This window comes from Anabrus simplex, chromosome 13 (genome assembly GCF_040414725.1).
Source record: "Anabrus simplex isolate iqAnaSimp1 chromosome 13, ASM4041472v1, whole genome shotgun sequence".
Taxonomy (NCBI): domain Eukaryota; kingdom Metazoa; phylum Arthropoda; class Insecta; order Orthoptera; family Tettigoniidae; genus Anabrus; species Anabrus simplex.
This window is the reverse complement of record NC_090277.1, coordinates 53,652,421-53,678,330: the sequence shown is the minus strand read 5'-3', so window position 1 is coordinate 53,678,330 and position 25,910 is coordinate 53,652,421.

The following is a 25,910-nucleotide window of genomic DNA, read 5'->3' as shown; positions in this document are numbered from 1 at the left end:
ATGAAAATATACCTTTAAAATCTCGAACATTCAATAATAATGAATTTAATAATTTTTTTTTTTTTTTGCTATTTGCTTTACGGCGCACCGACACAGATAGATCTTATGGCGACGATGGGACAAGAAAGGGCAAGGAATGGGAAGGAAGCGGCCGTGGCCTTAATTAAGGTACAGCCCCAGCATTTGCCTGGTGTGGAAATGGGAAACCACGGAAAACCATCTTCAGGGCTGCCGACAGTGGGGTTCGAACCCACTATCTCCCGAATACTGGATACTGGCCGCACTTAAGCGACTGCAGCTATCGAGCTCGGTATTATTAATTTTATTATCATATTTTGAATTTATTTGTTTACTCATTCCAGAGCCAACGGCTGTAGCCGTGTTGAAACACCGGATCCCGTGAGATCTCCGAAGTTAAGCAACATTGGGCGTGGTCAGGAGTTGGATGGGTTGCCACGCGCTGTTGAGGGTGGGGGGGGGGGTAAGGGAATGGAGGAGCGGAAAGGAACTGGCCACCCTACCGCACAAAAACTCCGGCTCAGGAACACCTCTGCGGAGGTTCGGACCTGCCTTCGGGCAGAATAACCCCCCTTACCTACTCATTCCAAAGGTAAATCTCAACTCTGGAGAGAATGAAATAAATGCCACATTTTGATGGGTGATCAGAAAGAATTACCATAGCAAATTACATATATTTTAAAGTTTTGTGATAGGAACGATCTTCTATTTTTACGCAACATTGACTTGTAACAGGCAGAAGACCGCTCAACAACGCAGGATGTTATTGGACCATATTTAAAATACGTCAAATTATCAGAGTTCGATTGAGGCTCAGTATTCTGTCTGTTTATACGCATCTGCCTCTTTCTATAGAGCTTCCACTTCTAATTCACCCAAATATTTCTTCTTCTTCTTCTTCTTCTTCTTCTTCTTCTTCCTCTTCTTCTTCTTAATCTGTTCACCCTCCAGGGTTGGCTTTTCCCTCGGACTCAGCGAGGCATCCCACCTCTACCGCCTCAAGGGCAGTGTCCTGGAGCGTGAGACACTTGGTCTGGGGATACAACTGGAGATAATGACCAGTACCTCGCCCAGGCGGCCTCACCTGATATATGCTGAACATGGGCCTTGTGGAAGATGGGAAATTTGGAAGGGATAGACAAGGAAGGGGGAAGGAAGCGGCCGTGGCCTTAAGTTCCACCTCGCATGTGATTAATTCTTCTGGCTCGGGGACGGGTTGTTTGTGTTTGTCCCAACACTCTCCTCTTCACATTAATCAACGCACCACATTACCGACCACAACAGGAACACGCAATAGTAATTACATTCCTACACACGGGTTTATGTCAAGAAGGGCATCCAGCTGTAAAACAGGTTCAAATCCACATGTGCGACACAGTTAGTACCCGCAACCCCACAGGTGTGTGAAAAGCGGTAGAAGAAGATACTCATTTTAAAAATTCACCTGCTTCATCCCCTTAAGTATCCGTGTCAAAGTCTTCAGTGGTGATTTACAGTGTTCATTTAACTTTTTTACATTACAGAGCACGTGACATTACCTACTAATTCGATCGTATTACGGGTATCTGTGTTATTTCAAGGCGCAATAAAACACGTTTGCAGAATGGTCCTTAGTATTTTTTTTTCATTTTTTTTTCATTTTTTTTTTTTTTTTTTTGCTAGTTGCTTTACGTCGCACCGACACAGATAGGTCTTATGGCGACGATGGGACGGGGAAGGGCTAGGAATGAGAAGGAAGAGGCCGTGGCCATAATTAAGGTACAGCCCCACCATTTGCCTGGTGTGAAAATGGGAAACCACGGAAAACCATTTTCAGGGCTGCCGACAGTGGGGTACGAACCTACTATCTCCCGAATACTGGATACTGGCCGCACTTAAGCGACTGTAGCTATCGAGCTCGGTGGTCCTTAGTATTTGGCACGGAATTGTACAGAGTAGTTTTGCCTTTACTAGGTTCATGGATCAATTTACAGCGATGACACACGTGCAGGAGAGAGCCTTATTCACCACAAGGAGAAACTTCAGGTTATTTGTTGCTCATAAAATTAAATTAGACTATAATGATATTTAGGTTATATGCGTTATTTGGGTTGCCTATCTCCGAAAAATAAGGGGCTGGTGAACCAGCCGGTACAGGAAGTCATGAAGGTCCAATAACAGTACACTGAGTGACCCCACCGTTCATCATCACTGGATCAGATGTTTCATCTACTCTAATTTCCTGAATTATTTCTAGAAATTTAGCCAACCGTTCAATCACTCTTTTGTCTAGGTCACTGGCCCTCTCTTTCGTCTCAGCGAAGAAGAAACGGCTGTATTTTGTCGGATGAGCGCAGATATCTCTATTTTTTACTAACTAACTCCACCCTTAACTTCACAATTTTGATTTGGAGAATTGTGGACAATTCAGTTTCTCTATATACACAGTGTTTCCGAGAAAATGGGAAAGTAGTAGGCAAGATTTTAGTTTCTAGTGACAGTTGATATCATGATCCTACTTCGAGTAGCTGTATTCCTGTTTGTGAATTAAAAGTGCTCGAACAGTGTCACAAGTCTGATGGCTGTTCAATTACTGAAAAGCGTATTCTCGAGTTGTTAGGAATCCTGCATGATGTTATCAATAAGAGAATATTATATTACTTTGGTAGAGACGGAAGAATAGACAACATCGAATTCGCAATGACTGGATGGTAAATTCAGTGATAAGATACTTTAAGACTGAATTCCTGACTCCAAAATTAATACGAAATACACTCTTTATTCCAGCTGATAACAAGCAGATATAACTCAAACTTCGACCATAGATTATTCCCACATATTTTGGAACAGACTGTATTTCATGCTACCTGGGACTCAGAATTTCTGTCCTGGACAGAAGACGCACGTACTCTACATAGTCACGAGGCTTGAACTGAAATCGGGACAAAAGTGGGAATTGAGTGTTGTTGACGGACCAAATTCTTCTCGTGGGCCACATTTTGGACATACCTGCTTCATTGTATGCGGTGTAATTATAAACGAGGCATAAATTAACTTCTCAGTCGAGTTTATTGCTGCAATTCCTTGAGGTCGTGAGACTGGGAGCAAGTGTCTGGCTCGCAGCCAACGAATGCGCGGGTGGAGAAATGCCTCGCGAACAAGTTTGGGTTTCTGCTCCAATGATCATTACATACAGGCTGCCTTGATCGGAACTCGTACTTAGAATCTTCTCTCCTTCGAGTGTGTATAAGATCTCTGATACGGCATACAAGGCCATGGAGTAGTAGTAACGTACAGATTACTACCTATGGATAGAAGGCCAGGGATCACGTATTAAATATTATTTTCAGATAAGAATTTGATTTACGTCGCACCGACACACGTAGGTCTTATAGCGACGATGGGATAGAAAAGCGCTAGGAAATCAGGTTGTAAATAATTTTATTCACACTGAGTGAAATGGTAGTTTAGGGGAAGGCCTAAAATGTAATTCTCAAATATCTATGTTATTAATGGTCCTGGTCCTGTCAATAAATACAACGTAATTAAAGATATATATAGAATTTAATTTCCGATCATTTATGTTTCATACATTTTTTACTGTACCAGCTATGATAACAGAGATATATATTTATTAATTTGTATATTTGTTGCCAAGTCCATTATCAACGCCGAACCACGAGAAAATTGATGAAAATTTAATGAAAATTGGTATGTAAAGTCTCCGTGGTGTAGGGCTAGCGTGCCTGCCTCTTACCCGGAGGCCCCGGGTTCGAATCCCGGCCAGGTCAGGGATTTTTACCTGGACCTGAGAGCTGGTTGGAGGTCCACTCAGCCTACGTGATTAGAATTGAGGAGCTATCTGACGGCTAGATAGCGGCCCCGGTCTAGAAAGCCAAGAATAACGGCCGACAGGATTCGTCGTGCTGACCACACGACACCTCGTAATCTGCAGGCCTTCAGTCTGAGCAGCGGTCGCTTGGTAGGCCAAGGTCGTTCAAGGGCTGTAGTGCCATGGGGTTTGGTTTATGTAAAGTCTGGGAATAAGGAAGAATACTACATTTTAGGCTATCAATTATGTTTATTCACACTGGATTAAATGGTAGTTTAGGGGAAATTGCCTAATGTTTCAAAAACAATACTATTTTATTGGTCCTGTTGTAATTTGAGTCATCAGTCCATAGACTGGTTTGATACAGCTCTCCATGCCACCCTATCCTGTGCTAACCTTTTCATTTCTGCATAACTACTACATCCTATATCTGCTCTAATCTGCTTGTCATATTCGTACCTTGGTCTACCCTTACCATTATTACCATCTACACTTCTCTCAAAAACCAACTGCACAAGTCCTGGGTGTCTTACGATGCGCCCTAGCATTCTATCTCTTCTTCTGGTCAAATTTTGCCAAATCGATCTCCTCTCACCAATTCGAATTAGTATCTCTTCATTCGTAATTCTATCTACCTATCTCACCTTCAGCATTCTTCTGTAATACCACATTTCAAAAGCTTCTATTCTCTTTCTTTCTGAGCTAGTTATCATCCATGCTTCACTTCCATACAATGCCACGCTCCAGACGAAAGCCTTCAAAAACATCTGTCTAATTCCTATATCAATATTCGAGGTTATTTATTTATCGTATGATGTGCACAGATAGATTATATAAATAAGTATACAATATATACACAATATATACAAGCAGAAGCCTATAGTTCCAAATCAAGTCCATTGATCCATTTCAAGGCCTCCTCAGTTGCGTTATGAATATCCTCCAAAGGACCTTGAAATGCTTGTGCTAGTCTGCATTTTATGTCCTCCTTACTTCTGTCATCATTAGTTATTTTGCTACCCAAGTAACAATATTCATCTACTTCCTTTAAGTCTTCATTTCCTAATCTAATATTTCCTGCATCACCTGACTTTGTTCGACCACACTCCATTACATTTGTTTTGGACTTAATTATTTTCATCTTGTATTTCCTCCCCAAGCTCTGTCAATACCATTCAGCAATTGTTCCAGATCTTTTTCAGAGTCAGATGATATAATAATATTATCAGTAAATCTCAGGGTTTTGATTTCCTCTCCTTGAACTTTGCTTTTTGCTATTTGCTTTACGTCGCACCGACACAGATATGTCTTATGGCGACGATGGGATGGGAAAGGCCTAGGAAGTGGAAGGAAGCGGCCGTGGCCTTAATTAAGTTACAGCCCCGGCATTTGCCTGGTGTGAAAATGGGAAACCACGGAAAACCATCTTCAGGGCTGCCGACAGTGGGGCTCGAACCCACGATCTCCCGATTACTGGATACTGGCCGCACTTAAGCGACTGCAGCTATCGAGCTCGGTCCTTGAACTTTGATACCCATTCCAAATTCCTCTTTGAATTCCTTTATTGCCTATTCTATGTAAACATTGAAAAGGATAGGGGACAAACTGCAGCCTTGCCTCACTATCGAAAAGTACAGGCAGACCCCGTGATACGCGGATTCGTTATGCGCGATTTCGCATATACACGATTTTGGTTTTTAAGTCTATTGCTGCCATCAGTTAACAATACGTAGAAGCTGTAATTCCTTAAGCACGGCCGACTGGATCCCTCGCTACGCTCCTAGCTAGCTAGAGCGACGCATCAAGTCGGCCGTGGCCTTAAGGCTGGTACAGACATGCGTGCCGAACTCTGTAATGTACACTACGTCACGCGCCAAGGTTAAACGCGGCAAGCGCATATCTACGCGCATCTTCTGTCGTGTTTGTCGAAATGTGAATCGTCAGGTCCGGTCAGTAGAACTGTGAAGTTGCACTTGACAGGTTTCGTATTTAAAACACCAGGTAAATGGAAAGAAAGTGTGCCTGTCGAAGGAAAGAAGCGTGTACCGAAGTCGTATTCGTTAGAAACAAAGTTAGAAGTTTTGAATGGCTATGAGAAAGGTGAGCGTATTGTTGACATTCAGCATGCTTTGCGACTTAGTGAATCTAATGTCAGGACTATTCGTGACAATGCGGAATAAATTCGAAAAACTGCTCAATCTTCTACTAACTTAAATGTGACCGGAGTGACCAAATCTCGCTCGGAAGCGATGGAAAGAATGGATTGGATTGAGCATTACAACCAACAACACATGGCCTCTCTCTGGAGCTACTATTCAAGTTAAAGCCAAGAGATTGTATGCAGAGTTTAATTTATTATTGTGTGTGTCAGTGTTAAATTTTAAGTGTATAAAGTTTTGCATTAAACAGCCTTTCAGAAACATGATAATGTTTTTTTTGTAAAAATACTAAGAATCTGTGCTCTTTTTTTTTTTGCTTAACGTCGCACCGATAGAGATGTGTCTTAGGGCGGCGATGGGAGGTGTGAAAATGGGAAACCACGAAAAACCATCTTCAGGGCTGCCGACAGTGGGGTTTGCACCCACTATCTCCCGGATGCGAGCTCACAGCTGCGCGCCCCTAACCGCACGACCAACTCAACCGGTCTGCTATTTTAAATTTAACATGTGAGTAAACGGAGATCTAGCCCTAAATTTTACATATAAAATGACTCTCAATTTTCGCAAATTCGGTATGCGCGGCGATTCCGCGGAACGTAACTATCGCGTATAAGGAGGTCTATCTGTATCACATAACAAAAGTTATAGAGAATAAAATGTTCCAATTATTTCTGTGTTATACAGTTTTACCATACCGACTATGACAATATAATTAATTAATTTTGTCTTTTGTTGCTTAGTCTATACTCTGTATCAACGCCGAGCATTGCCAACATGGAAATATTGTTTTAACTTAGGATGGTTTTGTCTTAAGATGTAAAATTCCGTGGTCAGCGGTCCGTATTGACAGGGAAAATTATGAAGAATATTATTTAACATACATACATTATCATTATAGACTGTTATGCCTTTCAGCGTTCAGTCTGCAAGCCTCTGCGAATTTACTAAACCTCGCCACAATCCTCGATTTGCACTAGTGTTGTGGCCTCATTTAGTTCTATACCTCTCATCTTTAAATCGTTAGAAACCAAGTATAACCATCGTCGTCTTGGTCTACCTCTACTTCTCTTACCCTCCATAGCAGAGTCCATTATTCTCCTAGGTGACCTATCCTCCTCCATTCGCCTCGCATGACCCACCACCGAAGCCGGTTTATGCGTACAGCTTCATCTATCGAGTTCATTCCTAAATTAGCCTCTATCTCCTCATTCGGAGTACTCGCCTGCCATTGTTCCCACCTGTTTGTACCAGCAATCATTCTTGTTACTTTCACGTCTGTTACTTCTAACTTATGAATAAGATATCCCGAGTCCACCCAGCTTTCACTCCCGTAAAGCAAAGTTGGTCTGAAAACAGACCGATGTAAGGATAGTTTCGTCTGGGAGCTGACTTCCTTCTTACAGAATACTGTTGATCGCAACTGCGAGCTCACTGCATTACCTTTAATATACCTTGATTCAATCTCACTTACTGTAGTACCATCCTGGGAGAACACACAACCTAAATACTTGAAATTATCGACCTGTTCCAGCTTTGTATCACCAATCTGATATTCAATTCGGTTGAATTTCTTACCTACCGACATCGATTTAGTCTTCGAGAGGCTAATTTTCATACCATACTCATTGCACCTATTTTCAAGTTCCAAGATATTACACTGCAGGCTTTCGGCACAATCTGTCATTAAGACCAAGTCGTCAGCATAGGCCAGACTGCTTACTACATTTCCACCTAACTGAATCCCTCCCTGTCATTTTATACCTTTCAGCAGATGATCCATGTAAACTATGAACAGCAAAGGTGAAAGATTACAGCCTTGTCTAACCCCTGTAAGTACCCTGAACCAAGAACTCATTCTACCATCAATTCTCACTGAAGCCCAATTGTCAACATAAATGCCTTTGATTGATTTTAATAATCTACCTTTAATTCCACACTCCCCCAGTATGGTGCACATCTTTTCCCTCGGTACCCTGCCATATGCTTTCTCTGGATCTACGAAACATAAGCACAACTGCCTATTCCTCTCGTAGCATTTTTCAATTACCTGGCGCATACTGAAAATCTGATCCTGTCATCCTCTCTGTGGTCTGAAGCCACACTGGTTTTCATCCAACTTCCTCTCAACAACTGATCGCACCCTCCCTTCTAGGATGCCAGTGAATACTTTGCCTGGTATACTAATCAATGAGATACCTCGATAGTTGTTGCAATCCTTCCTGTTCCCTTGCTTATAGACAGGTGCAATTACTGCTTTTGTCCAATCTGAAGGTACCTTACCAACACTCCATGCTAATTTTACTACTCTATGAAGCCATTTCATCCCTGCCTTCCCACTATACTTCACCAAAATCACCTTCCTCCTCCCCATGAGCTTGGCTGTTCGCAAAACTACCAGGATGATTTCCTTTTACATTGAGAAGATGTTCAAAATATTCCCTCCACCTCTCCAGCGATTCCCTGGGATCTATTATGAGATCACCTGAATTACTCAATACACTGTTCATTTCCTTTTTCCCTCCCTTCTTAAGATTCTTTATTACTGTCCAGAAAGGTTTCCCTGCTGCATGACCTAGCTTTTCCAGGTTGTTACCAAAATCTGCCCATGACTTCTGTTTGGATTCAACAACTATTTATTTCGCTCTGTTTCTTTCATTTACGTACAAATCCCTGTCTGCCTCGGCCCTTGTTTGGAGCCATTTCTGATAAGTCTTCTTTTTACGTTTACAAGCTGCTCTCACTTCATCATTCCACTAAGATGTTCGCCTTTTCCCATCTTTACACACAGTTGTTCCTAAGCATTCCCTTGCTGTTTCTACTACAGCATCCCTGTATGCCACCCATTCACTTTCTATATCCTGAACCTGCTTACTGTCTACTGTGCGAAACTTCTCACTAATCATATCCATGTACTTCAGTCTAATTTCCTCGTCCTGGAGATTGTATACCCTTATTCGTTTGCAGACAGATTTCACTTTCTCTACCCTAAGCCTAGAGATACTTAGTTCACTACAGATCAGATAATGGTCTGTATCATCGAAAAATCCGCGGAAAACCCGTACATTCCTAGAAGATTTCCTGAATTCGAAGTCTGTTAAGATATAGTCTATTATGGATCTGGTACCCCTAGCCTCCCATGTGTAGCGGTGAATAGCCTTATGCTTGAAGAATGTATTCGTAACAGCTAAACCCATACTAGCACAGAAGTCCGGCAAACTCTTCCCATTCACATTAGCTTCCATATTCTCCCCACATTTACTAATCACACTTTCGTATCCTTCAGTTCTATTCCCAACTCTCGCATTGAAATCGCCCATTAGCACTATTCTATCCTTGCTGTTCACCCTGACCACGATGTCACTCAATGCTTCATAAAACTTGTCAACTTCATCCTCATCTGCACCCTCACATGGTGAATACACGGACACAATTCTAGTCCTAATTCCTCCAGCTGACAAATCTACCCACATCATTCGCTCATTTACGTGCCTAACAGAAACTATGTTGCGTGCAATGGTATTCCTGATAAAGAGGCCTACCCCAGACTCTGCCTTTCCCTTTCTAACACCCGTCAAGTACACTTTATAATCTCCTATCTCTTCCTCGTTATCTCCCTTTACCCGAATATCACTTACTCCTAGCACATCCAGATGCATCCTCTTTGCTGACTCAGCCAGTTCTACTTTCTTTCTTCCATAAGCCCCATTAATATTGATAGCTCCCCATCGAATTCCATTTCGTTCGTCAAGTTGTTTCCAAGGAGTCCCTCGCCTGTCAAATTGGAGTGGGACTCCGTTACTCCCATAGGTCCGAGGCTTGCTTAAAATGTTCTGAGCTCGGTAAATTCATGAAGCAGGATGCTACACTACTTGCACATAGTCCAAGTGAGGATCTCTCCTCTAACGGGTTATGGACCACCGGTGAATTGTATAATCCTAGCCGCCTGAGCACAAGGAGGGCCAGGACTCAGAATATGTCCAAGATGCCTACTCCCATTCCATAGTAACTGGTATCCCGACTCTCAGGACCACTTACTAGGCCACTCAGCCGTTGCCCATGGTTCAAGAACTAGGACGTGACTACAGTAACCCAAAAACATGAACGAGAAATATTCATAAAGGAGCGATCGTTTGAAGACTAGAGAGGGACATGGAAGAAGTAAAGACTGCCTTTACATTAGGTGTTCTAATATCCCAGAGTAAGAAGAAAATTAATTGTGAAGGCCTACAAAATCGAAAGCTCAAAAAACTGATCGACAATAATATTACATTGACCATTGTTGTGTTGTGATTAGTCTCTTCGGCTGCCACTTATCTCCGTCAGATGGGATTACTGCTCCATCCCGAATATTGGCGGAAAGTAGCTGGGGAGTTAGATAACTTTGCACATTCTACTCGTATGTGATTTCCCCCCTCAATGACGTTTTCCATTAAAATCACCCCAAAATACTTACAAAGCAGTCACACAAAATGTACAAGATAAGATATTCCGTTACATCCTCACGTAGCACCCGGATTTACCAAAAAGGTGGGCGAACCAAAATCATGTTTTTCTCAAATTAAAGATAAGAAAACTGTCGAAAGTACGCGCGTGTTCTGACGTACCTACTCATTATCTTGTCCGGAACCTGATCATTTGACAGGCACTGTACCTTGTAGTTCTACAACATACATTATTTCTGACGTGCAACTTATGAGGCACGCCTTTCTCAATAAGTTAATGCTAGAGGAAGTCTCCGTACTACCTGCTGAAAGATTCACGAGTACGCAACTTGTTGGGAGCCAGTGCCTCTTCCATGGTAATATAGCTGTTTGCTGTTGTTAAAATTCTTTATTATTCACGATAACTTCAGTGGTAACCATTAGAATTGCTAATAAAAATTACCTCTTATTAAGATGGTATTACAGCTAAGTACTTACTTTTTAAGAACGGAAGGTCATCACTTCATTTGGATTGCGCTATGGTAGGGTTTGATTGGTTGGTACTTTTGAAGAAAGTGACTTGGAATACCCGTGAGAGGGTGGACAAAATTATGGAAAAGGTACATTTCTTGGCATAAAGAGCTGATTGGACGAAAATGCTACGTCCCCAAGTACAGCACGACTAAAAGGAAGGAACAGGTTATCAAAGGTAATATAACGAGTGGAACATCTTGAAAGATGAAACCATGAGCTCTATTTGGTAAGATAATAATAATAATAATAATAATAATAATAATAATAATAATAATAATAATAATAATAATAATAATAATAAACTCTAAAGCTTCATAAAAATGGCGAGCTCGAAAATATCCTAAAAGACGAGCGAAAAATCATGAAGAAAATTTTAGGACCTAGATAGACACACGGAAGGAAGGTACCGCCTCCAATTCCGGAAAGCCACAGAAAAATTATCGAATATTGCGACAGACCTCAGGAAAAGGAGGCTAAATTTTATGGACTTGTTAAGAGGCTTCCAAAAACCAGACTAACCCACCAAATCCTTGAAAGAGTTGATGAACTGAACCCTTGGACACAACAAACAAAAGCGGACATGAAGAACGGACAAATTTACCCAGAAGAAATTTTGAATCAAATAAAGCTTCCTGTGTTCCGAAATAATAATAATAATAATAATAATAATAATAATAATAATAATAATAATAATAATAATAATAATAATAAAGATATTTTTTACAATTTTCTTTACGTCGCTCCGACACAGATAGGTCTTGTGGCGACGATGGGATAGGAAAGGGATAGGCGTGCGAAGGAGGAGACCGTGACCTTAATTCTAGGTAGAAAAAAATGTTCATTCTAAATTCTGCAAGTGCTGTTTTTAACAAACACGGAATTTCTGTTTTTAAATTATGTTATTCCAAAAAGATGTTCTATATAAAAGAAGTATTTCACTCATATATTTTAGCACTGTAAGTTGCATATTACATTCCTTCATTAACTATGTAACTAAAACTAAAATTATGAATGAATTTGGATCGCACTTTTACGTCATTCTTGCCAGTTTTTAGGTCTTATTTTAGGGAAATTATAGGTCTTCAACTTCCGAGCCCTACTTATGATGGTAATTTAGAGGTTGTAGTAAGGATGTAAAGGATAGGGCGTATGGATTAGAGCAGGACCTCTCAGGGTGCATGCACCTGCTGCATGCACTGTGCACGGTGCAAAAGACGACTTCGCTTGGTTGACCAGAGTGCAGACCCCCACTCCTCGATTTGGAGCAATAGCGCCGTCTCGTTCTTTCCCCACCCCTGTCTCGCTCGCTCCGTCTGTCTCCCTCTTCCTCACTTGCTCCGTAGCGCTCCAAATCCGAGCCGAGTCGCCCCGAGACGAAGCTTTGGTCCGAGCCGAGTGGGACTGATATACTGTGCACAGGAACTCTGCGCCTTGGTTTTCACGCGTGAGATTTTGGTCGTTTGAGAGGCCCTGGATTAGAGTATGGTTCCAGCGTATGGGACACTCAGCAGGAATATTTGATTAGAAAAAAGAAGTTCGATTTGTTCTGAAGTTAGCGTCTTAGCGGATGAAAACTGCAAGTCAGTGCCCATAATTTTGCTGATAATTTCTAAATAATGAAGTTTACTGTTTTTCACTTACGTATACTCTTATTTTTGCTTCTGGTTAGGTGACCCTTGACATCAGTAAGGGAAAATACTGATATATAAAGAGCCTTGAGACCATCAAGCCGTAAATCTCAACTAAGCCTAACTGGCTTCCGCCCGCAATTAATGGAAGGAAAGAATAAAGGTGAATACGTCGGTAATCCCTCATAAACCTGTGAGTGCATGGGTTCTGGTGCCAGGTCCCAGGCCTATTGGATTATCTTAACAGATCAATCCGTTTGTAATATACTGTAATTAAATATTTACAAACATTCGTGGATGCGGGTGCGGATAACAGTTTGCATATCCTCGCGGGGCTCTACTCTGGACTGGGAAGACTGGCGACAAAAGAAGACTAGCCGCTCGACTAAGCAGCATGTTCCGAGCTGTCAGTGGAGAAAAGGCTTGTGGACTGGCATTAGTAGACGAATGAGACTGAATAGTGTTTTTAAAAGTATCACAATATGAAGATACATTTGGAATTCAAGAGGACAAACTGGGGGCAATTATTGTGTTTATAGCAAGAGGAGTTAGGTATTGGTATAATTTACCAAGTGAGATGTTCAATAATTCCTTTCATATTATTTAAGTTCTAGCATGTACCCGCGGCTTCGCCCGCGTTTATTAATTTAACTCCGTTAGACATTGTTAAACCGTCAAAGTTGCTTGCTGATGACTCTGACAGCTTCATTTCTTGGAGCAAAAATACCTCTTCCACACAGCCATGAGTGATCGTTGTAATGCTGTGCCCACGTATATTGAAATTTTCAGATCTCTACGTCCCGTAGACTTGGCTGGGCATCACACCGTACACACAAACAAACAATTCCGGATATCACGGACAGAAAGAAAGTAGCTTCGTATGGCATGGACGTAAAATGGCATCTTGACTGGTATAGGTATTACTATTCCTTTATATATATAAAATTGGTTTACGTCGCACCGACAGAAGTAGGTCTTGTGGCGACGATGGGATAGGAAAGGGCTGGGAGTTCGAAGGAAGCGGTTGTGGCTTTAATTAAAGTACAACCCCAGCATTTTCCTGGTGTGAAAATGGTAAACCGTGGAAAACTATCTCCAGGGCTACCGACAGTGGAGTTCGAACGCACTATGTCCCGAATGCAAGCTCACAGATGCTCGCCCCTAACCGCACGGCCAGCTCTCTCGGTTTACTATTCCTTGTTTATCTATCTTATGTATTATAGTTGAAAGAAAATACGGTTCACGATTTTTTGCTGGTATAGTCATGGAATGGCTTTTAGTGCCGGGATATGTCCGAGGACTTCGGCTTGCCAGGTGTAAGTCTTTTTTTTATTTGATTCCCGTAGGCGACCTGCGCACCGTGATGGGGGATGAAATGATGATGAGACAACTCATACACCCAGCCCCAGTGCCATCGGAATTAACCAATTATGGTTAAAATTCCCGACCCTTTCGGGAATCGAAGTCGGGACCCCTGTGATCAAAGGTCAGCACGCTAACCATTTAGCCATAGAACCGGACGCTGCTATAGTGAAATCCTCTTAGTGAATGAAATGAACATCGGGTAAATAAGAAATAAGTAAGTAAATAAATAAATAAATAATTAAAACGATTAAAACTGATATAAACAATGAAAAAAGGTCTTTACCTGTACCTATACATATTCATCGAACAATACGCCTATGTTAAAAATTTCAGATCTTAGCGTGCCATAGATTTGTCTGGGCATCGCACACATACACATAATCGAACACTTCCGGATATTACGGACTGAATGTGGCTCTTTTTGCCTGTGATCGAAAATGGCTTCCTACACTATCTACTTAAAATGGCTCCTTGCCTTGTGTAATCTATTGGTATCAAAAGGAGCAATCTCCACCTTACTGCACTTTACAGTGGGGGTGATTTTTTTATCTAATGCATTTCTATTCACTCTATCTGGGTGACTTTTGTCTTATATACACAACAGACAGGCTGTGAGCGAGTAATCAAAGAAAACCTACCATATAATTAATGGTTAATTAGGTATTTTAAATTGTATTTCGGAGATTGTCCCTTTTCATACTAACTTTCATATTTTCGTGGATATTGCTCTTTTTGCTAATAACTTACAGAATTGTGATACCTACACTATTTTTCTTTACACTAGATTGAAAGGTCAAGAATGTCACTATAATGTACTGTACATTTATTTCAGTTACAAAAGTGATGAATAATATTACCTAGGTCCGGCTCCATGGCTAAATAGTTAGCGTGCTGGCCTTTGGTCACAGGAGTCCCGGGTTCGATTCCCGGCAGGGTCGGGAATTTTAACCGTAACTGGTTAATTTCGCTGGCACGGGGACGGAGTGTATGTGTAGTCTTCATCATCATTTCATCCTCATCACGACGCGCAGGTCGCCTACGGGTGTCAAATCAAAAGACCTGCATCTGGCGAGCCGAACTTGTCCTCGGACACTCCCGGCACTAAAAGGCATACCCCATATCATTTTTTTTTTTTTTTCATATTACCTAGGCTGAAAAATGGAAGACCACCACCACGAAACACATCAGTTTAGATTTGCAAACAATCTTATTACCAATACATTCAATACAGGGTACAATAAAATTTAAAAATTAACATTATCCTTGAGATAGTCAGTAAAAAGAAGGAAGAGAAGTCTGTAAACTAACGATAGCTGTTATAATAAAGTGCCCTGAGGTTATGATCAGTTCATATGCATATTGACTATAGAAGAGTGTATAAGTCCATTTCCCAATTGAATTTCTACCTGGTAAAATAATATTTACTCACTGAATGTTATTGCCACTTTTTTTGCAATGACTGATTTCCATTTCCTATGATCGTGAGTCTATTTCCTCGCTTTTGTGGGTGACACAGGTGTCGCGTTTTGCGGCAGCATGTCCATTACAGAACACACTGAAGAAAGCTACAGTTTGTTTTGGTAATATAATATGTTCATATACTTTCAAAACACCGAAAATACCTCCAGTATAACTCTAAACCCAAAAAATAGGCATGCATAAGCAAGACAGTCTCAATTTATAATTCACTTGAACCTATATGGCAGCACTCACATGGCATGAGCAGAAAGAGCTGATTGGTAGTTTTGGAGATTGTCACTTTTGATACCAACAGATGGCGGAGATTGTTCTGTTTGAAAGTCACACTGTAATTTTGTGCTTTGAAACGATGGGATTTTGTTCTTTTTGATAAAAACAAACAACATAGTTTTATAGACAGCTAATAATACAATACAACGGTATCAGTAACTCATTTCCAACGAAAAGTGGAGATTGCTACTTTTGATACCAATAGCCTCATACCTTATGTACGTTGCCTAGCGACAGTGAATCTATACATTTAATCTTGGTGACAGACGTTGGATTGTCATATCCCAACATGCATTTTCCGACGGTTTTTCGTTCGTAACTCATCAACGAAAGCGAAAATGAAAAATCCGGCTTCGAGGTACATTCGGACCCCGTTCCAGCTACCTATGTTCAAAATTTCAGATCTCTGCGTGCAGTAAATTTAGCTGGGCATCGCGCACAAGGACAGGCAGACAAACACTTCCTTTTATTATTATAGAAAGGCTAGGTATAGAACTGACGGGTAATCTGCCACCTAAATGCAGATCAATTTAAGAAGTGTTCTTTAGCACACATGACTGATGCCCACCAAATCCTACTAATAACACTATGAAGGGAGTAATTCCCAGCCCCCAGCTCAGCGTATAGTGGAACAGTGATGCATTGGGTATTTAAGAGAAAGAATATTCAAAGGTTTGTTGTCGAGGACGCTGCAGGTTCATTGATTCTAGAAGATGTGAGCATAACAGCAGGTGGCAAGCAAGTACCTCGGTCAGTGCTCCAGACAGTGTAAACACTCCAGGGCCTCGGGCAAGAAGGAGCTAGCAAAAAATAACAGCCAGATATTAAAGAATTTCTAACTAAATAGATACAGTCCGATTTTAAAGAAAAATAAAGAGGGAAGAAAGATTTCTTCAACAACAAAACCAAAAGAGAACGAAGAAATATGTAGTCAATATTCAAAGAGATTATCCGTTCGATTCTCTCCAAGGGTATTGGAATGTTACATAATCTGTCTCCATAGCTTGAAAGGTAAACGAACCTACACAGAGTCGTGAAGTGGTGGTGGGGATTATTGTTTCAGGAAGAAGTACAACCAGGCAAACATCTTCTATTAACACTAATCAGAGGAGAAAAAAACTGGGAGGGATCCAACACTTTGAAAAATGAAGGTATCGGCCAAAGAAACTCAAGAGATACAAAGGGAGGGAAAATGAAAGACTCCCTCGGCTTCGGAAACCTAATACCGTCGGGGTCGGAAAAGAACAAGAGTTGACCAAGGGAGGTTGGATAGGATAGGTAGAAGTGAGGAACCTGGCACAAGTAAGTGGAAGAAGTGCCAGGACTCATCTAAGGACCCACTGGTCGCCAAATCACACTCCCGAATTAAGAGCGGTGGTGGTGGTGATTACTGATTTAAGATAAATTTCAATTCGCCAACCATCCTCTATTAACATTAAAGAAAGGAGGGAAAAGGGAGGGTTCAAACACTTTGAAAAATGAAAGGACCAATCAAAGAAAGAGAAGGGCCACGAAGGGTCTGAAAATGTTTTTTCTTCTTCTTTTTTACAATTGGCTTTACGCCGCACCGACACAGAGCAGTCTTATGGTCTTATAGCGACGATAGGATAGGAAAGGGCTTGGAGTGGGAAAGAAGCGGCCGTGGCCTTAAGTAAGGTACAGCCCCAGCATTCGCTGGTGTGAAAATGGAAAACCACTGAGAACCATCTTCAGGGCTGCCGACAGTGGGGTTACCCAGTATCTCCCGAATACATATTCACAGCTGCGCGCCTCTGCCAATTTGCTTGGTACGAGTAAATGGAATCAATGCCAGGACTCAGCCTAGAACCCCGTGATCGCCAACCCACACTCCCAATGTAAGAACCCCTCTGGCCACTTTTAGTCGCGTTTTATAACAGACAGGGGATACCATGGGCGATAGTCTACCACCCTCACTCAGAGGGGGTGAGGAAAGTGATAGGATTGGGATAGTAGCAACTGTGGACTTAGTTAAAATGGGAAACCGTGGAACATCATCTTCAGGGCTCCTGACGGTGGGATTCGAATCCACTATCCCCCGAATGCTCGTTCACATCTGTACGACCCAAGCAGCACGACAAACTCACTCGGTATTATAATAATAATAATAATAATAATAATAATAATAATAATAATAATAATAATAATACCGCGTGAGTTAGCGGTCCGGTTAGGGGCGCGCAGCTGTTGAGCTTGCATCCGGGAGATAGTGGGTTCGAATCCCACTGTCGGCAGCCCTGAAGATGGGTTTCCGTGGTTTCCCATTTTCTTTTTTCTAGGGGCTTTACGTCGCACCGACACAGATAGATCTTATGGCGACGATGGGATAGGAAAGACCTAGGAGTGGGAACGAAGCGGCCGTGGCCTTAATTAAGGTGCAGCCCCAGCATTTGCCTGGTGTGAAAATGGAAAACCACGGAAAACCAACCATCTTCAAGGCTGCCGACAATGGGATTCGAACCCACTATCTCGCGGATGCAAGCTCACAGCCGCGCGCCTCTAACCGCACGGCCAACTCGCATGGTATTCCCACTTTCACACGAGGAAAATGCTGGGGCTGTACCTTAATTAAGGCCATGGCCGCTTCCTTCCAACTCCTATCCCTTTCCTGTCCCAGCGTCGCCGTAAGACCTATCTGTGTCGGTGCGACGTAAAGCCATCAGCAGTAATAATAATAATAATAATAATAATAATAATAATAATAATAATAATAATAATAATAATAATAATAATAATAATAATAATAGTCTCCTTGGCTGATTGGTTGGTCAGTGGTGAGCTCTTCTTTTCATATGTGGTGCTGGTGCTCATTATTGTTCTAGGACGAAATACAACTGGACAACCATCCTCTAATAACATTAATAAGAGAGAAAAAATATGGAAGAGATCCGACACTTCGAAAAATTAAGATATCGGCCCAGGAAAGACAAGGGCCACGAAGGGCGTGAAAATGAAAGTCTCCCTAGACCTCAATACTGCACCCGTCATGCCGGGCTCAGCTCGGCCGGTGAGCGAAGATCTCCAGGGTGTAGATCGTTCGCTTATCGGCTGTGCGAAAATTTTAAAGTGCAGGGATAGATAATGAACTAGTGGCAAATGAGAGAAAGCTAAATAGGTTTTAGATATTTATTACAACTACTGCTCTTCATAAATTATACAATAATTAACAAAATCTAGGTATTCTGTTTATATGATTGTCTTCTTTTATGTTGTAGTCACATAGATACTTCATCGGTAAACGAAACAGGAAATGCCTGTATCTGCAAATATAATATTCATATTTTTAGTGAAAAATTAATTAAATAATTAATAATAATTAATTTGAGATGATCTCTCTCTTTTATAATTTAATAATTTGGAAATAAACTTCCTTCCTTCATGGATTTGATTTTAAACAAATTTGAAAATGATCATTTTCATTTCTCTTTGAAAATTAAATAAAAATTTTCTCTTATAAAATTATAGTTAAATCGTCTTCCTTGACCTTTAAATTAATTAATAAACTCAACTTTATAATTATTTAGTAGTTGCTTCTCACATAATAGCTCGGAACTTGACCTCATGTCAATTTACATTTATCCGTTACTCGAAACAATTAATTAAATTATTCTTACAATTTTCGACTTTGTGAGTTCAATCCACTGACATGGCCTATACTTATTCATGTGTATTTGTTAAATAAGATCCTATTCCTCCTTAAAAACGAATAAAATTTACTAAAGGTTTGAATTCATTCAAATGGTGAACCACTAAAGTTGGCGTAAATTAGGCCGAAATTCCACAAAATAATGAAGAGCATCATCACAAATATGGATTATAAACTTACATTAAGCAAAACACAGTCAAATCACACATACTACACTCACACAAAGATACACGGAAATATTATATACATATTTACACGAACGCTAGCCCTTGATTATTAATTTTTATGTTTAGACAAAGTTAGGAAAATTATTCTCACGATGACACTATCGTGGTGACCTCCTCATATCAACTGGGAAATGTGACAGAGCAAGGATTATCACTTAATTATAGAACACAGTTATACGACAACGTTTAGAGAAAATTTACGAACACAAAATCATCCAAAAAATCATCGATAAATCGCTTGAACATAGGCCAGAATAAACATTCCGCGCACGCGGTTCATGAGCTACGACATTTATTTTTACTTCTCCACTATAATTGTGATTCTCGATTAATCTGCACTCATAACGAAGACATTACATCAAGTAACATATTTATTCCATCATTGACTCATTAATGGACGCACAGCTCGACTGCTGAATTCAATAATATCCATCAATCAATCAACTAATCATCACAGCACAGCAAATATATAACAAATTGTATCGGTCAGATACTGCCATTTCCCAGGCCTAAATTACAATAATGAGCGCACATCAACCATTTTCAATAATAACTAATATTATGCTCATGACCTTAGGTGTTCTTTTACGCGATAATTTAGTTAAATTATTTTTAATATTATTATTATTATTATTACTGGCCGCGCAAGATCATACGTGCGGAAGCTACTACACAATAATATTTCAGATGACTCTATTGCACACAAAACTCAACCATATGTCGCATAATTGAAGAATGAACTCTGACATGATAGAATCCACGGAATTTCTGTCCCATTTGATCTCATTAAAAGTCAAAAAAATATTCAAATAGTCCAAGTTTAACGTTGGGGTCAATTTACACTTATTTCTCCTGCCACAATGAACTCGGGACAGTTGAAACACTTCTCGAAGACATCCACTCAAAACAAACTAATAGGTTCAAATACTCACTCATCCTCAATCTACCATCACCAAAAAAGAAGAGATGGAAAAATTCTAACTAATAGAAAATGTCTAAACAAATAAGTAGAGGCTATGTCATTACAATTACTTTACAAAAGGAAAGAAAGAATAACAAAGTTTAAATATTACTTGGTGGTGACTGTCGGCTGTAGAACTCGGGCTGATGACCTAGTGCATTATCACCTTACGCACCATCGATCCTCGTCACGCCCGTCTGGACTGCCTTACATTTTACTCGTGCATTGGAGACATGCTGGCGCGCTGGAAATCACACCGTTCACGAAGAAAGAAGACTGACATCCTGACTCGGACTCGAACCGGTGACCTCTTCAGTGGAAATCTTGTGAAGCTGAAACTAAAAATCACGTCTAAGACAAGGTCCAATACTCACACCGATGTCTGATAAGATGACAAGGAAACTTAACTTTTAGAGTCTGCTGAATTATAGATGGAGTCCGCAAACATCTGAACTGCAGTTGTAACCAGTTGTAGGCTCTGAATGACGAAGTTCCCTGGCAAGCGAAGTGCGTCTTCTTCTGCCCGTAGTCGAAGCTCGAGTAATTCTTCTCAGTAAGCGAAATACGTCTTCTTCCGTCCGTTGTTGAAGCTAGAGTAGTCCTCCACAAGACGTGTTCAGAGGTAGAAATTTCTGTGTAAATTTTCCCTAGGAAAATCCATTATTCACTGTCTTAAGACAGGGGTGCGTCTTTTCCTCATAAGCGATTGGTTAATTTATTAACTTAGCACCAAATTAATCGCTTGATTGGCTGCCATAGTCAGACGTCATGCACCTTCACAATTATCGATCGAACACTTGACACACATTCAGCCTGGTCACGTGTCATTCACGGCTGATTCCAAGGTTATTTGGCTAGCTGTCTCTGCGTTCTCCCCTCGCCTGGCCTTGAGTGGAATTCCCAACCACCTGGCGTATCTCGCTCAGTCAACTCGACGTGATAAAACTCCCTTCCTGGTTCATAAAATAATATTTTAACACACAGTAGAAATAAATGCTTTCCAATAAATGATTTTGCCAATTTTGAAGGGGACATCATCTCCCTTGGTTGGTTAATGATTTAGTCGGAAGATGAAATCATTAATGCTGGAAATAGACCCTTAACATGTTCCCTGAAAAATTTGAATGGCAAACATGTGTAACACTTCTAAGCCATATTTTCAGCTCTTGTTCCGGCACGTAGCCTCCTGTTGTCCGCTTCTAGTGCTGCGCCCAGTAGTCGAAGTTGATTCATTATAGTGTTCTGCATTGCTTGACATTCCTCACAGGTTTCTTCTTGCAGGTTGACTTGGGTCGATGCATGGTGGTACACTGCATCCTCACTTGTATCCCATGACGTTTCTTCTTCCATTATAGTGTTGACTTGGGCATCATTTATTGGTCTAGGGCAGTTGTAACTTCGTAAATTTGAGGCATTATGAATTCCCTCATAGCTCTTATCAAGACTTTGAATTTTATAGGCATTATTCCCATATACTCGGATAATTTTATAGGGACCAACGAAAAGAGGTGCGAATTTCGCGTAGAATTTACTGGTAGGTTCCGAAATGGCTGGTTTCTTTAAAAGAACATATTCATTCAATCTCAGGGGTCGACGGAATTTCTTTTCTCTTACCCTCCGTTGTCTGCGATCAGCTTGCTCCCTTAATGAGATAGCAGCCTTTTGAATGTTTTCCTCTAGTGTTGGCCTTAAGTTACCGGGGCATTGAACGATGCTATCCCAAGGTCGAGTTGGTGGTCGATTGAAATGGAGACTGACAGGGATTTGTGCCGTGGCCTCATGTACAGTATTGTTTAAACACTCCATCATTATAGGTAGAACGTCGACCCATAACCAATGTGTATTTCCACAATAAATCCTACAGAATTTAGCTAGCTCTTGCATCACCCTCTCTGCCGGGTTGCTTGAAGGATGGCGGATAGAATTCAGAATATGCTTAATTCCAAGCTGTTCCATGGCTTCACGGAATTCTGTGGATGTAAATTGGGACCCATGGTCAGTGAGTAATGTCTCTGGTTTGCCCATATCTGGAATCAGATTGCGAGTGATGCGCCGAATTATTGATTTCGAGTTCGCTTTCTGGATCGGGTACAAAGTTACGTATTTTGAAAATACGTCGATGGTGACGATGATATGCCGGTTGCCTCGCTTCGATGTCGGAGCAGGTCCAAATAGGTCCATTGCGTATAGTTGTTTTGGCCTAGAAGGAATGATCGGAATCGGACTATGTTGGAGCAGATGGGAGCTCGGTTTCACTCTTTGACAAACGTCACAAGTTCGGACTATGTTTCTTACAGTTGACCGGAGTTCGTCCCATGTAAACTTTTCTTGTATCGTGGCTAGTGTCTTGTCAATGCCACCATGGCCGGTGATTCTGTGAGCATGCCATATCAATGGCTCGCGTAATTTAGAAGGTACTAGTACTCTCAGCTTCGATTTCGCTGTGTCCACAAATTTAAATAAAGTACCATCTAAGTATTGATACCGAGACGCTTTCCTTCTTATCTTTCTGTACCCAGGGTCCTTAGGTTTAGTTTTGCTTTCTAGAAAGTCAATAATAGGCCTCAGGTTACCATCTCGCTTTTGAGCTTGTTTTATATATCTCAATTTTCTCAAAAACTCGTGATCTTCGGGAATTAATTCCAGTTGGTTGACTTGTAAAGTTTCCTCGTTGGGATTACGGCCCAAGCAGTCAGCTAACATGTTACTCTTCCCTGAACAGTGCTCTAATTTGATGTTAAATTGTTGTACGAACATGGTCCATCTAAAAATGCGCTCAGACGCCATTGTGGCCTTTAGCATGAATATCAGTGCTTTGTGGTCTGTCCTAATAATTATCTCGAACCCATAAATAATTTTCTGCCAGTATTTTAAGGCATAGACGATAGATAGCATCTCTAACTCTGTTACTGAATAGTGTTTCTCGTGGCTGCGCAGTTTTCTACTGACGAAGGCTAGGTAGATCTTGTCCTCGGGATTCCTTTCGTCTTCCTGAAACAGTACGGCCCCAATTCCAACTCCTGATGCATCTGTTTGTAGAATAAAAGGTTTCTGGAAATTGGGATATCCTAGTTTGACATGATTTGACAGCATCTCTTTGGTCTTTGCGAAGGCTAAATCACATTCTCTGTTCCACTTCCACCTGTTGCCTTTCTTCAATAAGTCTTGCAATGGAGCGACGGTTTCTGTGAAGTTCGGACAGTGATTCGCGAAGAAGTTGGCCATGCCTAAAAACTGCCGTACTTGCTTCACGCGGATCGGCCTTGGGAACTTGCTGATGGCCTCTATTTTTACAGGATTGGGTCGTATTCCTTCCCCATCAATTATATGGCCTAAAAACAATATTTCAGCTTGGCAAAAATGGGATTTCTTTAAGTTGATGTGGAATCCAGACTTAGAAAGGTTATCTAACAATTTCTCCAATTTAATTAGGTGTTCTTCAAAAGTTTCACTGGCCAGAAGCAGATCATCAACATACCTAGTGGTAAAGCTCTTAACTTCTTCTGTAAGGCATCTATCTAAGGCTCTGACGAGAACGGCTCCGGCGTTACATATGCCGAATGGAAGCTTTCTAAAAACATAGGTCTGCTGATCGAACATAAACCCAGTTAACAGCCTAGACTTCTCTTCTAACAGTATGTGATAATAGGAGGCTGTAAAATCAACTGATGAGAACAATCTCATGCCATGGAATTTCCTCAGGACGTCTTTGATTGCCGGTGCCTGGTCTCTTTCTGGTACTAACTTCTTATTTATATCGCGCGCGTCGATGCAAATGCGCAGAGACCCGTCTGGTTTATTTACTACTACAAGAGCACTAAGAAATGGTGTGCAAGCTTTCATAATAATTCCATCCCGTTCCATCTCCTTGATAATCTTCGCCACACGAGAGTGAAATTTCTCTGGGATCGGATAGGGTTTCTTCTTAAATGGGGTCCAATCTGTAGCTACCAGTGAGTATTTAAAATCAGGAATCTGGCCTGGTTTGTCATCGAACAGCGATTTATATTTCATCAGAAGATCTCGGAGCTGGCCTCTCTCTTTCTCTGTTCCTAATGCTTGTTCAGCCTTGGAGTTTATAAGATCGTACGGGTGTGTTGTACTATCGCCCTCTTCTATTACGTTGTCCAGGGCCTGGTGAACTTCTTCTGTGGCCTCCTGGTCTTCAGATTCCCACGGTGCATAGGCGTTACTAATTTGGAACACACTCTGATCAGCTATTTCTGATGGGTTAACCATGACTGTTTCAATTGTTTCATCTGACCGGAATAGTATCTGATTTAAATTAAGATCGATGTTGGCCTGATAAGTAGTTAAGAAATCCACCCCAAGGATGATATTGAATTTTATATTTGACATGGCCAGGAAAATATTTTGAAATTTTGAATTCCCAATTTCAACATCCAGTAAAGTTTGTTGTCTACATGCTACAGTTTTATCCGGGATAATTCCCTTTATTTTTACATGAGACACTGGAATAATCGGAATGTTATATCTTTCGTTCAAGTCATTTAGAAACGAATTGGAGATGACACTAATGGTGGACCCTGTGTCGACCAAACATTTTACTCTAACACCACACACTCGGGCTAAAATTATTGGCAATGTCCTCGTACAAATTCTACTTGAATCCATATTTTCTTCTAGTAAATCCTCCGACTTTGTCATCCAAGAATCAATCTGCACTATTATCCATTCTCGTGTCGTATTGTCAATACAAGGGCTAGAATTCCGGCTATCTCCTGTTAGTTCAGGGATTGTTTTTTTTTTTTAATAGCGCCCTGACTCTGTTCTTCTCTTTCAGGACGTTCCCTTTCCTCCTTTTCTTTAGCTCTCTGATATTCTAGGCTCTCGGCGCCGACCATGTCAGGATTGACGTCTTGGTCGTGGATAGCACGGTGCCATTTGCGTCGTTCTTGGTTGGATTGTTGTAACTCGCGGAGATATTTTTCCCGCTCTTCTTGCCTCCAGTTCCTCTTCCGGGTTTCGAGTCTGCGGTCGTTGGGTTCTCTTCTCCAGCGATCTCTATTATTTTCATACGGCCTTCTCCGATTGTTCCGCCGGTAGTAATTCCATTCTCTTTCATTCCTATAGCCTGGTCTTGGAGAACGATCCCTGGGCGGTCTTTCTTCACTTTCGCGACTCCGGTTTCTCCCTTGGCTGGTAAGGTTCCTGTCGTCTGATCGATTGACAGTTGCATGGAACACCTGTTGCTCTGGGTTTGTACTTCGCCGAGACGGTTCCCTAGATGTCATATCTAACTGTCTGAGAATAGCCTCTGCCTGAATTGCCGTCTGGACGTTCGAGGCTATCATAATTCTTTGGATATCCGCAGGCAGTTGTCTTACGATGACCTTTATTAGTTCAGTTTCT